The 12037-nt window shown below is 41.5% G+C and overlaps 1 protein-coding gene across 1 annotated transcript in view; it reads left to right on the top strand.

The window, feature by feature from the left end:
- Positions 1-1049: 1049 nt before the first annotated feature.
- The window catches only part of CAB39 (calcium binding protein 39), a 78655-nt gene continuing 67667 nt past the window's right edge, over positions 1050-12037 (top strand). Inside the window, exon 1 of the mRNA XM_069466352.1 lies at positions 1050-1393. The gene's annotated coding sequence lies outside the window, so the exon portion shown is untranslated. The remainder of the gene's footprint in view (positions 1394-12037) is intronic.

Here is a 12037-nt window from a genome sequence, read left to right as displayed (position 1 = left end):
CATTTCGAGTGAAAACCAAAGTCCTCACTCTGGTCTGCAGGCCTCCACTTTCTCCTCATCTCCTGTCCTCCCTTGGCGCTGTGAGCCAGCACATCCCTGCCTCAGGGCCTTGGTGCTGCTGTTCCCTCTGCCCTTCCACACGCAAAGCTCACCGGCCCTCACTTTCTGCAGGGGGCTGCTCCCTTGCAGGGCCACTGTGAATAACAACACCCTGCACTTTCTCCCCTCCTCACCCAGTGCTGTTTTTCTCCACAACACTTAACATCGTGATAGTATATGTGTTGGTTTGTTTACTGTTTGTCTCAGGAGCAGGGACTGTTTAGTTCACTGACCCACAGCCTGCAATAGTGCCCGGGTGCTCAAACATACTTGTTCAATTACACGTCAAAAACAAAGAAAGAAAAATACTCATATATGGCATTTTTATGCGCCAGGCTCTGTTGTCAGAACGTTGCAATGCACTGTCTTGTTCACCCTCACAAGCCTGTGGCAGGTATTACCGTATGGACGTACACATGCATCCACGCACACTGTGCGACGAAACCCAGGCACAGGGATGCGAAACCGCCCATGGATACTGAACAGTGGAGCACGGATTCAAATCCAGGCTGTGGATTCCCATTAATCTGGAACATTCCGTCACCGGCTACGCTCTTTCAGGAGATGCTAAAACGAAGTGATCGGTGCCTCTCAAGTAGGAAAGAATCGGTGTGCACACGTCGGCTCCCGGCCTTTCGCAGAAATAAAGCTTGTTAAGAGTTGAGGAAGTGCTCGTTGGAAGCGGGCATGAGACTCCTTCAGGAAACGTGCTCAGACCCACGAGAAGGGGCTGAGCACCAACATCTAAGTGGCAGACGAAAGAAGAGGAACTCAGGCGGTGGCTTCTGCTTTTCCCTGCGGCCCCTCCCCGCGGGCCTCGCGCGAACTACGGGCGCCCTGAGTCCGCCCGGCCGCCAGGGGGCGCGCGAGACCGAAGGGGGCGTTGCGGCGCCGCCCGACGTCGCTCCCTCAGCGGCTGCGCAGTGAGCACGTCAAAGCCGGGCTCGGGCCGGGAACGGGGCGCGGGGATCCGGGAGCGGCGCGGCCTGGGAGACACAGAGCCTTCCCAAGCCGGGGCGAGGGCGAAGGCGAAAGCGGCGCCGGGCCCCGCAGCAGCAGCCGCAGCCCGAGCGAGCGCAGCAGCTCGGCTGCCGCGGGAGCCCCTGGGCCGCCGTCCGCCCGCGCAGCCGCCGCCGCTGCGGGAGCCCGTCGCCGGGAGCAGGAGCGGGCGGAAGACAACGGAGGGGCCGAGCGCCCGAGCCGCGCCGCGGGGACAGAGCGAGCAGCCCGAGGCGGCTGGGGCCGAGGACGGGGACGGCGACGACGCGGAGAGGGAGCCGCCCGGCCCAGCCCCGTGAGTGACCCCTGGCCCGGCCCTGCTCGCGGCGCGGACGCCCGCTTGGCTTCCGCCTGCCCCGCTGGGCCCGTCACCGGCCCCGGGGCTGCCTCCATTTTCTCGGCTGGCGGCGTTGGCCCCGGCCCGCTCAGCCCCGGAGTCGGCGGGAGCAGCCGGGCCCGGCCTTCCTTCTCCGCCCGGTTCGGGCCCCTCACTGAGCCCTCTCCTTTTGCCTTCGCTGGCGCCGGGCGCCCGGAGGCCTGCGGACCAGCCCTGTCCTGCCACCCCCTCCGTGGTTCCCTGGCGGGGCTGGCGGCATGGGGCGTCTCCAGCCAGAGTCGGGAGGGCAGGGAAGTGCGAGCCGGGCCAACTGTCACTCCCATTACACCCGGGGCTCCGGGCACCTCGCTTCCAGCAGCTGGTAAACTTCCTGTTATCAGGTGGCAGATAGCATCTTTGTGATCATCATTTCAGGAAAATGCCTAACTGATTTCTGGTTAGGAATTATGCGGTCGGAGCGTTCCTGAGTTCGGTTGAACCAACCTGAACGCTGACTGCGTGCAGGCGCTGTAGTCGGTCCGCGCTGGAGGGATTCAAAGGTGAAGTGGGCCCCGCGGTCCCCTCCCCCGAGGAGCTTAGGCTCTGGTGTTGGAGATAAGACGAGTACACAAATAACCTCGATACCAGGAAGGAAGAGATAAGTCCTGTGAAAGAACGACAAAGTGTTAGGAAGGCAACCGGGAAGACCGGGCCGATCTATCCTTTCTGCCTAGCAGAAATCTGGAAGGCTTCCTGGGCGAGGCGGTGCCAAGCAGTGTCTTAAAGGAATGATGGGATTTGGCATTGGAGGGTTTCATAAGAGACTGTGTGGAGGGGCAGCAAAGCTAGAGGACGAAGGTAAAAAGGTATAGTCTAGAAACTGTGGATAATTCAGTTTGCTGTCTAGGGCCATGGTGGGGTTTAAAGAGGTGTTTTGGGGCCAGATCCTTGAATGCTGTAGAGGAGCTGTTTGAGCGGCATTCTAAGGGAAACTTAGAGCTCATTTTTCAGTGACTCATGAGCCCGGAAATGTTGGCTAGGCGTTATTAAAGGCGCTCTTGTGAAAGAAAGGAGAGAAGGAGGCCCAGTCGGGAGTTGACATTCTGTGCCTTGAATATAATGCAGTTTGAGATCGGTTTTGACAGCTTCCGGGATATTCAAGTAAATCCATGTCCAGGCAAAGCAAAGTACCTTTTGCAAAAAGCTTCATTGTATATCAGGCTCTTAAGAAATAATGGAAAGGTGTATATAAAATAAGCTCATCTGTTACACATAAAGCGTTTATGTTGGTTCAATCACTAAAATGCACCAAAACTTGCACTGTTTATTAGGTGCCTACACTTTGGAATTACTTAAATTAAACCTAAATTACTTATGTGAGATGGCATTTGTGTGAAATAACATCAATTGATTATTTAAAAAATTCAGATTATTACTAATATTCTGATTGTAGAAAGCTGGACACAGACCTTTTTATAGAAAGGTAAAAATTTCTCTATCAGTTTTTAGTTATGAAAATCTTTATAGGAGAGCCAGAAATGAAAGTTTTTAGCTTTATTTGCTAGTTTTTCAAATTACTAGCAAATAATTACCAGCCATATTTGAAGTCTAGAGTGTATGATCTGTGAAAGCAGCTTAGAAGCTATGTTGATTTTGTAAGCACTTTTTCGTTGTTTATGTTGCATATATGACAAATGAATGCCAACTTTTTTCAGTTTTTATAAAAATTTCTGTTTATTGAAGGAACTAATACATGATCTTTGTAAAAACCTTGTAAAATGTGCGAAATACTGGAAAATTTTTAAAACATTCTTCTCTGTAATCTTATCACTTAGATTTGGTTACTGTTAACATTTTTGCATATTTATCTTCCAGTCTTTTTGTTGTTCCCACCCAGCCCGTACTTTCCAGTCTGCGCATTTTTCTTTACGTAATGAAATATACTGTGTGCTTATATACACACACATATCTTTTAGTAAACTTTTTTTGTCATTAAATATCTTCATATAAAAATATTTTTACCTGAGCAAGGGAAGTCTTCTTAAATGTATTGTTTTTTCTAACAAGTTTGCATTATTTACCTCAGATGAAATGCAGTAGTCATGCTTAAGAACTACTACTGTAGACAGAACATTTTCTGAAGACTTCTTGTTTGAAGTATATTTATTAATTGCTCTATAGGACTTGGATCCTGTTCCTTGTTGAATAAAATGTTTATTACCTTGACAAGATGCATGTTGTCATGAAGTATGGATGAGAGCACACAGATCTCTGCTTATGTGAGTGAATGGACTTTTAAAGGGACACTCTGAAAAGATTACTTTCTTGACTGGTATACTATCTCCCATACACTGATGCAGTGCCTCTTCCCAGCCCCCACTTCACTCCTAAAAAAATAAACTAGTCTCTATACTAAGGCTATCCTTATAGGTTAACTACTTTTTGATCATGACATCACAAAGATTCAGGCTGGATGTAAGTAAGTATAGAGTTTGTCATGAAATGATTAGCTACTATAACAAAGGGGGAGCTGTTTTTTGATTTCAAGGCAGCTCACTTTTTGATTCATTAACATTTTAGGCTGCAGATTCTTGTATTAAGTCAGTTTTTCCCCCTTGTACTTTACATTCTAAGATATACTAGTAAGGTTTCTGTTTCTGTTTCATGGCATTTAAAGTGAGATGCTGAGTTAGACTATATAAGTTTTCATAAAGTTAATATCAAAGAATAGCTAAGAAAGTCCCATGTAAGTATGGGGTTTGGTTTTATAATTTGATTTTACTTGAATATTTGTATATTGCAAATGTGTACACCATGTAGCATCTTTATTATTTTGAAATATTTACTGAAGGTTTTTCTTTTGATCAACCTTTGTGGGATTAGATATTTCTGTGGCTACTGCCGTACTTTCCTAAGAGCCTTTCCCCCCTAGGAGATCACTGATCACTCACAGTTTTGCCATCTGTCATAAAAATACAGGCAAAAATCCAACCTTCTCCCACCCCATAAAAAGATAAAATCCAATAGTAGGACAGAATTTCATTTCAGGTAGTGTCTTTTGGTTACCTTTCTGGTGATGGTTCTATTTCCAGCTCTGTTTTAAAAATCCAGTTTCCTCTTTTCCATGGCTCCTTTTAATTAGAAGTTTGATTTTATGGATGTCCTCAGGTGTTACAGAAATGGAAATGTGATAGGTGGATTAGTATGGATAATGGCAAAACTGTGGTTGGTAAAATTTTGGTTTTTACAAACAAAACTTTGTTGAGAGGCCGGGCGAGGTGGCTCACGCCTGTAATCCTAGCACTCTGGGAGGCCGAGGTGGGCGGATCGTTTGAGCTCAGGAGTTCGAGACCAGCCTGAGCAAGAGCGAGACCCCATCTCTACTAAAAATAGAAAGAAATTATATGGACAGCTAAAAATATATATAGAAAAAATTAGCCGGGCATGGTGGTGCATGCCTGTAGTCCCAGCTACTCGGGAGGCTGAGACAGGAGGATCGCTCAAGCTCAGGAGTTTGAGGTTGCTGTGAGCTAGGCTGATGCCACGGCACTCACTCTAGCCTGGGCAACAGAGTGAGACTCTGTCTCAAAAAAAAAAAAAAAAAAACTTTGTTGAGTGATAAGATTATGGAAAAGAAGACTGAATCTCAACAAATCTCTGAGTTAGATTACTTGTGACTTGTTTTGTTTTTAAATTATTGAGGTGTAAATGTCTTTCATTTGTATGAATGCAGATGAAACCAAGAAGCCAAAAATTGCACAATGATTTAGTCATCAGTCTATCTTTTGGCTTTTATTGGAGAGAAGACTGGTATTGGAGCCTTCTTTAATTAAAGGACTTGAGCTCTGTGAGAGTTCTTAACGACTATACAGTTGGACCCTAACCACTACTTTTATCAGTTCAGAATATGAGGACAGCAAAATGAAGCAAATATTTCCACTACCACCATTTGTAGAGTAAATCAGTCTGGAGATAAAATAATAAATGGTCTCTGCTGCTGTTTTCCACGCCCTCCAAAGATTATGAGAAGAGTTATTACTGAACTAGGTGGCAGGTCATAGAATGGTGGTGATGCAATAGGGTTAACAGCTTATTGCCATCAGCATTTTGTTAGTTGGGGGGGGGGTTGTGGGTGTATACGTGTATGTGTGTGCAGTCTCCATTGTGCCGTTTCTGTCTCACTGAGCTTCCTAGTCCCACTGTGCCTTTAACTTTTCTCTTGAAGTAGAAGGGGTGAAGGGACAGCAGAATGGTGGTTTATAGCAGCTGTGATGTTAAGCCAGCACAAGAAGGGAGAATGGCATGCAGAGAATTGCTAGAGGTCAGTCAGGTGTGAAGTGGCCCCAAAGGAGGGAGGTAAAGCCTGCTCTGGAGATTTTTATTGACCACAGCCAGCACCTGCCTACTTGTGTGATCCCTAATAGATTGTGTATCTATTTGCATGATCCTTAATAGATTGTGTCTAACTTGAGATCTTGGTACTCAGATTGAGAATGTAGTGTTTGAAGTTGTAGGTTTGTGTTTGTTTATATGTGTATATGCATTTTCATATGCATGGTTACCAAGACTGAGAAAATCTAGTTAACCAATATTTAGTGGCAGTGGGTTTTATATGCTAATTATTTCCTTGGGATCATTCTCCAACAGATAAATTGTTGAAGACCAAGGAACTATGATAATGTTAAAATATCACAATATTTTATTTTGATAAAATGTTTGAGAAACAAAACATACATTTTGTAGCTTGCTATTAATTAATTTGCTACTTTATGACCTTGTCTAATGAACTGTAGCTTGCTCTTTTACAGGGTACTGTTAACATGTTAGTCACTGTTCTCTCCCTCCACAGCAGATTATCAGCTGTATTTAGGCACACAGAAGAAATAGCATGAACAGGTTTCTGTTTATATGTGTATAGTTAAGGCCCATTCTTGGATTTATAGAATTTGGAGAGCCCGCTATTATCTAGTAGTTGAAAGCACAAGTGCAGCCAGACCACGTGGATTTGAACCCTCACCCCCACCCCCTGCCTCCTTCTATGTAGTCTCTGTAACCTTAAGCAAGTTCCTTAACTTCTATTTAGCTTAGGTTCCTTGGATGGGAATGATAATAGACCATATCTGAGAGGGTTGTGGGAGGATTAAATGTGTTACTACATCTAACATGCTTAGAACAGGGCCTGGCACATATCAAATGCCCCGACATAATACATTTTGTGATGCTGATGATAGACTGTTCCAGATGGAAGAAACTTTAGAGCTTCAGAAACAATCTAGGAGGAATGGTTCTTTCTTGCAGGTGGGAACACTGAGACCCACTGTAACTAGAGCGGTGTTTAGTTAACTTTGAGCTGTAACAGGTGGAGCTTTCTGTATAGTGAAGTCACTTGCCTGGGGTTGCATAGCTTTTTATATTAGCCCTAGGACTGGATCTAGAGCCTGGTTCTCTTCATTCTTTGCCCAGTTTGCTTGAATGAAATTAAGTTTTATACTTTATGCAATAATATCTTCTTTGAACCTTTTCACTAACATTTACAAATATTGTATTCAAAATATATTAAATGCTTTTGACAGATAATCTTTTAATGGATTAATATACTAAATGTTCATTATATTTGTGATGTAGTTGACAAGTTTTGGGGGGATTGTATGAAGTTAAAAGTTGAAATAGACAAAGAATCAAGAGAGATGAATAAAAATTAAATAGCTTGTGGGAACAGATTACCATTTGGGTCCACTAAATGTTGTGCAAACTTCTAAGGAAGGTAGTATTGTCCTCAGCATCATTACAGATCGGAAACCAAAGTAAAGTGAAGGGCTTGTCCAGGGTCACACAAACATTGCACACAGTTGAGATAGGATTTGAACCCAGGTCTGCCTCCCTTCAAAATGTGTGCTTCCTGGAATAAGGTATGACTCCCTCATATGAAATCATTTTATTTTCCTCCACAGGGTCTCAATTTCTTGCGGAGCATTTTTTGTTTAGTCTTTTAGAATGAGTTTTATAAGTAGAGCTGAATGAGGATTTTACTAGGTTTCCAAACAGTAACCACACGTTATAATCCAAAATGAGGTAATTTATTCTAAATGCCTTAGTTGTACAGTTTTTTAATTTGATTAGTGGTTTATAGTTAGTCCAGTAGGTAGTATTGGGGGGCCTGTGTTACAGTGGGGATCACAGAAGTCTGGGAATCAGAAGATCTGGGCTGGGTCCTGACTCAATGACTAATCATGTTGTCACTGTGGACAAGTAACACCATTTCTCTGGGTTTCAGCCATTCCATTATTGTATCAGATTGAAAACCCCTTAAGTTTGTTTGGCTGTTATTTTCAGTGATCCTGTGTGTAGTCCTCTGACTTGCCTTTTTCTCCTGAATGCAGCATTTCCCCTTTTGCTTGTGGTCTGGCAGTCTGTTTCTTTATGAGAACTTTATGGCATGTGACCATGCTTTAACATGTTTCTTTCTTCCAGTTAGATGCCTGGTGTTATTTCACAGTACTGAAATTCTCTGCCTAGGGTAATGTGAATAATATCAAAATGTGTATTTTCAAATTTTCTACCTTTGTGCTTATGAATAAGTAGTTAAGAACTAAATGTTATGTGGTTGTGAAGTACAGGCTTAGTAAGTCAGGTTATTGATTAACAAATCCTCAAGATTCACATCATTTTCATTGTCATAACTGTGTTGTGAAGTTCTGTGAGCTGTGTGTTTTGGGGAAAGGAAAAATATTAACCAAAAGCAATAGGAGTGGAAAAGAAAGGACCAAAAATGTAGAATCAAATTTGGGCATGTAAAGAGCATGTTTTGGCTATAATTGGTATTAATCCTGTACCTGCATAAACGTGGTATGCTGGCTTAGAACACAGGTTCTTTGCAGCCCAGGGTTCTATCACTGATAAGAAATGAAGGTGGTATTTACCACCTATTAGGATTTAGAACTCCTCAAATGTCTATTATTAATTAATTTGGTCCATGAGCAATTTGTTTGTTTGTTTGTTTTTTGCCCATTATGCTGGATAGTTTTCTAAATGCCTGGCCTCAAGGAGTTCTTAGTCTAGGTAAACAACTTTTGCATGCTTTGATGTCGTATTATCGGCCAGTTCATTTACTTCTGGATTCTCCAGTAGGGAGACAGAAACTCAGGTCACTAACATGATCCCACAGAGATCTTTTGGCTCCTATGTCTTTATTTACAGTATGGCTTTGTCCTCTGTTCAGCCTTTGTGTGTGAGTTATAAGTTTTTCCCATGTATGTAAGCTTTGTCTCTCTAGATTGTAATTTCTTTGAATTGAGGATCTTTTTTTACCTTTTAAAATCTCTCTTCTTTCCCTTCTTCCCCCATTTTGTGTTTTCAGAGTTATACATTATTTCTGTAAATAATAAATGATACAGCTATGTGATAGTATGATAAAACTTCTGCTTAACAGAGATGAAATGTTTAACCAAAATACAACTTTATTTTTTATCTCTGCTATATTTGTGCTTATTTAAAAGTAATTTATGTATTATAATAGCTGAAGCTTATGAGTATCTCCTTTTCCCAGATAAGTTCCACATAAAACAGCATTTGCCAAATTGTGTTTTGTAGAATACACACTAGTCTTATGAGAGATTAGTAGTAGTTAGTAGGAGAGGTTTCAGTATGAAATTTTAGCTTGGGAAAACACTGGGTTAAACATAGTTAATCAGATTTTTATTTTTTATGTTGGTTATGTTACTGTTTTTCTGCAGAGCTTGTCAGGTTTTTTTTTTTCCCTTGCCACACCCTGCCCCCCCAACCATGTCAGAGTTTTTAACACACTAACTGCCATGTGAGTTGTATTTAATTTACACTAGTTTTCAGCCCGGGCCTGATAGAGCATTTGTAATTTGCACATCTCTTTGCCTTTAGTTTTTCTGTTGACCTTTGAATTACGCTTAAGCCTGATAAGTCAAGAAAAACATTTTACCCTTATGAACTATTTTTCAAGTTTTCATGTTACTTTTTATATTACTAATTTTCACGTTTTACTATTACTTTTTTTATTGGAAAAACAGAAAATAATAAAAAAATAACAAATTTTTCATTAAATTAGAAAGGATTGTTTTGTTTTCAAAGTTTTTATTCTGTTTTCGTAATAAAACACCGTGGCCTCAAGGAAAGTTTTTTTTTTCCCTAGTGTAGCAGTCAATGGGTTAATAATGTGCATTGTGACTGTCCAGGAAGGAAGTATAATATGCAATATTTCTTAGTTTGCCAAATTTACATGGTCACCCCCTCCCCCAGGAAATATCTACTGGCATCTTGAAGGCATGCTCTATTGGAACACAGCTTAAGAAACCTTCTTATTTGTGTACTTACTAGGATGGCATTCAAAGCATTTACTTTCTAATTGGGATGATAACTTTTATCAGGGTTGGGATTCAACTAAGGTTAGAATAATTTATTTTCAGTTTTTTTTTCTTCAACCCACAATGAGAAATTACATTTTTGATCAGTGACCCAACACATGTATGTACACATACTCTCTTAAAACTGAAAAAGAAATCTCATGAAACAGTACATAGGTCTTACTGTGTATGATGCATTTTAATACTTTCTATTCTATTTTTTAATGCTTATTATGAGATACTAAACTAATTTACCATGCTTTTGTTTTTTGTTTTTTTTTTTTTTTTCCTTGAAACAGAGTGTCACTCTGTTGGCCGGGCTAGAGTGCAGTGGTATCATCATAGCTCATAGCAACCTCAAACTCCTGGGCTCAAGTGATCTTCCTGCCTCAGCCTCCCAAGTAGCTGGGACTGTAGGCACATACCACCACACCCGGCTACTTTTTCTGTAGACACCGTCTTGCTCTTTCTCAGGCTGGTCTGGAAGGTCTTGGCCTCAAGCAGTCCTCCTGCCTCAACCTCTCAGTGTGCTGGGATTACAGGCATGAGCCACCTTGTTGGGCCTTACCGTGTGTTGAGAAACACTGCAAGGTTACCTGAATTTATAAACTGGGAAGATGTTAGAGTGAGAATATACCATAGAAACTTTTATTAGTGAAAAAACTAAAGGTCAGTGTAGAGATAAGAGGAGGGGCTCTGGCCATAAATTCCAGATTTAAATCCTAGTTGTGTGTCGTTGGGCTGGGTTTTCAATGCCCATTCTTCCTCAGCTTTCTCAACTGTAAAATAGCAACAGTAGAACCTATGCATAAAGTAGTTGTGAGGATTCAGGAAGAAATGTTGTGCATAATGTGCCTGATGTGCTCTAAGTGCCCAGTACATTTTAGCTTTTATGATGACTGAAACTCTTAAACTCTTCCTGCTGTACCATATGTACTTTCAAAAATATTTCAAGACTTTGAGAGTGTTTAAGCAGCCTGCAAGTGAACCTAGACTCCTGATCCGTAGTTGGATGTATCATTTGTTGTGGTGTCAGCTCTCTGAAATAGCAAGTTTTAAAATAGCAAAAAGAAGCCACTTAAAGTTGTTTTTCCTCATAGTTGCAAATGGACTCATGGTTGCTGAGCTTTATGTTATATTATTGTATAGTTTTAAAACTATGCTTAAGTTTAGAGTAATTCTGCTTTTTTTTTTTTTTTAAGCCCTATAGCACTTGTTATTTCAGGCAGAGTCTCCCATCTAAGTACTGACCAGGCCTGACCCAGCTTAGCTTCTGAGATCAGATGAGATTGAGCATGATCAGGGTGGTATGGCTAGAGTAATCTATATAAGTATATAATTAAATACATATATGTACCTACCTATATTGGTTATTAACTTAGCTTTCTTACACTTTAGCTAAGGCTGTGCTGTAGGCAGGATATGGATATCTGAAAGAATTCATAGTTATGTGCATTTTTGAGGCCTGAAAAATGTTAAATCATATAATTTAAGTTGGAATATTTTGTGGGACTTGAAAGTCATTTTGATGGTTTTATAACATCACATCATTTTTCTTATGTTCATTTTATAAAAATATAGCTATCTACTGTGCTTTTCCTGAGCTTTATATGGCAAAGTAGTCACAGGCAGGGTGGCCTATACGTCTCTGTGTCTTACCTTCTCAAGTAAGCAAGACGGAACTAGGAACTGGGAACATCTTCCTATATGTGCACACAGTAAAAATAAATACTTCCTAGTTTTATATTATTAAAATCATCCATTCCTGTTCTTTAAGATTACTCCTAAATTTTTTGTTTCCTCAAGAACTAGTCTTGGTCTTGTTCTCATGGTGTGGGTTACTGGAAACTGAATTGATAGGAAGAGGGTGTCCCTTCCTCACAGAAGTTAAAAGGGGACTGGGGAATGCTAGCTTTTTCTTTTTTATGTTATGGAAGCTCCCACACTTTTAAAATTAAATGTAGTGAAAGAAGCTGGGCATGGTGGCATGTGCCTGTAATCTTAGCTCAGCTATTTGGGAGGCTGAAGGGGGAGGATCTCTTCAGCACAGGAGTTCAAATCCAGCTTGGACAACATAGCCAGACCCTGTCCTTCTCCCCCGCCAAAAAAAGAAGAAGAAAGAAAAAAATGTAGCGAAAGGAAGACAGAAGGGATCAGTGTGGTTAGCATAGGATATTGTCTGCAGAAGCCCCTAAGTGTTTGAAAAGGTCAAGAATGTCTTTTATAAATGCTTTTATTGTTGAGAAGAGGA

Source organism: Eulemur rufifrons, chromosome 1 (genome assembly GCF_041146395.1).
Source record: "Eulemur rufifrons isolate Redbay chromosome 1, OSU_ERuf_1, whole genome shotgun sequence".
In the NCBI taxonomy this organism is placed as follows: domain Eukaryota; kingdom Metazoa; phylum Chordata; class Mammalia; order Primates; family Lemuridae; genus Eulemur; species Eulemur rufifrons.
Note: the sequence above shows the minus strand (reverse complement) of the source record. Positions and strands in the feature narration are given on the sequence as shown.